General features: G+C 39.1%; 1 long non-coding RNA gene across 1 annotated transcript; it reads right to left on the bottom strand.

The window, feature by feature from the left end:
- Positions 1 to 632: 632 nt before the first annotated feature.
- On the bottom strand, positions 633 to 3,185 carry LOC107076926 (uncharacterized). The gene is made up of 2 exons (XR_001478052.2): positions 2,919 to 3,185; positions 633 to 2,338 (listed from the first exon to the last, which is right to left on the bottom strand). It is a non-coding gene; the product is annotated as an uncharacterized lncRNA (long non-coding RNA).
- Between the last annotated feature and the right edge of the window lie 442 nt (positions 3,186 to 3,627).

The raw sequence follows: 3,627 nt of genomic DNA, 5'->3' as shown, positions 1-3,627 counted from the left end.
ATTTGTAGATCATTCATAGATTCCCCATTAACCACAGCCAGCGGATATCCACGTGAACCCCATGTACTATATGTAGCTGGCAACAGCATTTAAAACCTTGAAATTTAGAACACAAATGAACCGCTGGGGCTGGAGCTGGATGCACATTAACACAGCATGACCCTGCTTAACGAACAACGTGGGACTTAATAAACTTCTGCTACAGTGTGAGAGCTAAGTGAAAAGCATATATGTGCGCATATTTATTTATTTTTTTGGCTTTGCTCTTGCAAGCAAAAGCAGCCAAGGGATTTAGAAGGCCTCTCTTAAGAGGTTTTCTCAATAATATATTTTTTTTTCCTGTAGATTATACTTAGCGTGCAAAAGAGCAAACATATAAGGTGTTGATTTTGGCTGGATTCAAGACTTGCTTGGCTGGCATCCAAGATTCCTGAGGTCTGGCCATTGCTACCATGGTTCAAGTCAATATGAAACAGTGACTAAAGGTCCCTGTAGGCAAACCTGGAGGGCCGCCTTGTCTGATTATTTATCTAATAAAGAGTTTGCGCAGACATCCTGCAGTGCATCGCTGGGACTCCCTATTCCTTCCTGACAGGCCCCAACCCTTTGTAAGACAATACAGTGCAAGCCTATAGGATGTGTTACCTTCTTTATTGTTTTAATCATTTCACATCACTGCAAGCAGCACTAATACAGCGCATTGAAGTTTTCACACAATTTCATTGGTGAAATATATCAGTCTTTCAGGCCGGCTGCTGACAAGCATGCGCTGGAGAGATGTCTCTTCTGTTTTTGTGTTTTTCTTCATGTTACGTAGCACAGTGAGCTGAGCAAGCCCATCTCTTGTTTCTGCACCAGTGGAGAATCCTATTGGGCCACCGTTAATCCCCGAGTTTCACCCGGCCTTCCTTCTTTTCCCTCACACAAGACATCATTGGTTATGATTTACTGTATGAAATATCGCGGTACATGTGAATGTTTGTGCCTGAGAACTTTTGGATGGGTCTCAGTGACATCAAGGGAATGAAATAGCCAGAACAAAGAACCTGTTGCGACACGTAGAGTACAGATGCATATTCACTGTTTTATGACTTCAGAGATGCACAGCCATAAAGTATGAATGAGGGTTGCAAAATAATGGGGATCAAATCCTCATAGGCAGTTTACTCACGGATAGTTTTAAAATAAGTGTCTGTGTTTCCTAATTATTTATGAATGGATCAATTATGCAATTGTTTATGGCTGAATAAAAAATCTTTATATATCTTTTTTTAGTTTCCACAGCGTTAACGTGTTTTAAATTAACACTAATTTCTAATGATATCTTCTTGCTGCTTCAGTGATCTTTCCTTGTATTTACCAGGAAATAAGATAGCTAATTAATAAGGTGTTCTCATGAAAAAAAATCAATCAAATGAAGTAGTATTTTCCCCTCAATGAGTGCATACTAATTCTGGTTGGTTTTCAAGTGCATCCTCATTTACAATGGAGTTCTTTATGAATTAAATTTTAAAAATAGTTCACTTCATTAGAAGTGTGTGTTCCACCTGAAATATTTTGTAGGTTTACAAGAAATATTGGGGCATCTTCTAAAATATTTTTCACTAAAATGATCATGAATGGAATGTGAAAGAGCATATGTAATGTTGTAGATGAACAGCATAATATTCATCCATTTAGTATCATTTATACTCATCTATTGTGTTTGCATCATTACTGGTTCAACTGAATAAAATCATTTTACTGTCTATGATGCCTATTTTCCAGTATATTTCCATGTGAAATCTGACAGCACTTCACAATGCCATCATAATACTGTTGTGTTTGTGGGATTGTTGAAAAATACAAGCTGCCTGAATGTTGTTTTTAAAAAAGCAGACACATCACACCAGTTTTTAATGTGGCAAGCAATGTGTGGGAGAGGAGAGCTCAGATGGACTCGGGTTCTCCTCTCAGACAGTGACAGTGGTCTCAGGGAGCCCTCTTTGGCAGACCCCTTGTGGGAGGCAGACCCCAGCCCTGCGCTCTAGCAGAACCATCCAGTTGTCCCAGATCTTCATCAGCCCTCCCTCTCTCCCCCAGTTAACCTGCTCCTCCACCAAGGAGCTGGCATTTGTGAGTCTCCTTTACTCTCATCCAGGGACAACAGCATCACGGAACACTATTTCAGCTGCTTACAGTTGCCACCACAGTACCAATCGTGTTGTAGAAGTGCACAGAACAATTCGTCTTGACGAAGACGATCTCCAACGTGTTTCAAAAGTTCCAGAGGAGGGGTGTTTAGGTCACCATCTAACGTTTTTTTATGTAGTCATTATTCTAACACCCGCAGAAGAACCTAGAAAAAGAGTTGAATTGGTCAGATTAATCAAACTATATGTTTAATTAGGTAATTAAAAGATAAGATGGAGTGAAAACCATGTGCCCTTAGTGGGTAAGAACTGACCAAACCTTTCATATGTGTGAAGATTTAGAAATGTTTCATATACTCGTGCCTTTTTGGTTGAAACACAATCTATAGTTCTATTCATGGGCTAGCATATTTCAAATAAATTCAGATAGTAGTCATGGATGGAGATGTAATACATATTAGCTAAATACAAATATTATTTGTATTACATGTGATTGTGCAGCTTTAGTTTATGAAATAAAGATTCCCACATATGTTTCCTGTCAAACGCATACTAAAAAAAAACCCAGGAACATTTCACTACAGATTACTTTGCGTCTTGTTTTCATGACAGAAAATCCATTCTTGATTCAGCCAGGTTTAATTTTCAGTACCTGTAGTCAGTATTTCTGGTTAGCTATCATGCGCTGAGTCTGTTTCATATAATGTTTAGTCTTTGCCTTACCAATAAAAAAATTTTTGAACGTATAAAGAGTTCGAGTATAATTCTGTGAAATATCACACTTACACGGTTATTGTCATTACTGCTTGAACACAGCAATCAACCTCATGAATGGATTTCATACTCTGTTGACACAGGCAAATGTCTTGGAAGCTTCCTGGGCTGTATATTCCAATGTGCCCCAGGGTGATCAACCAGGACAAAGGGAAACTTCTACACTGCCTATAAACATAGAAGTAGAATTGCTGTTTCTTCTGTGGCAGGCTTCATAAGCAGCAAATTCTGTCAACGGAGGAAAATAAAGCAATAACTTCTCGCAGCTCATGGAACAAAGCCTGGGAGTGCAATCTACCTGCTATAACATTGGCATGCTCCTGTGAGGGCATTCTGTTCCAGCTTTGTTAAAAGCAAACCATAGCTGGTAAGCACTGTAGGAAATAGCAAATAACAGGAGATAATATAATCTAAGGTTTTCATTGTGAGGTTAAACGCAGCAAAAGACAATCAAGGTGCGAGTATATATGCTATATTATATTCTATGTATTTCTGTGTTTATAAATATATGTGGGATAACTGCTACAGACCCTATTTTCATCAGCAATGACATGCAAAAGCTGATTGTGTTTTACCAACCATGCCTGACTGTTTGATACCACAGAGCATCCACCCAAGTGTGCCAGGATATGATATGATCTAGCGCTCTCGATGCCTGTGAGCTCCACAATCGCAGCAATGTCAAACTCTTTTTATGCTCCCGGTTAGGACTGCCTTGACC

This window comes from Lepisosteus oculatus, chromosome 5 (assembly GCF_040954835.1).
Source record: "Lepisosteus oculatus isolate fLepOcu1 chromosome 5, fLepOcu1.hap2, whole genome shotgun sequence".
Taxonomy (NCBI): domain Eukaryota; kingdom Metazoa; phylum Chordata; class Actinopteri; order Semionotiformes; family Lepisosteidae; genus Lepisosteus; species Lepisosteus oculatus.
The sequence above is the reverse complement of the archived record's forward strand: the minus strand, read 5'-3'. Positions and strand labels throughout refer to the sequence as shown.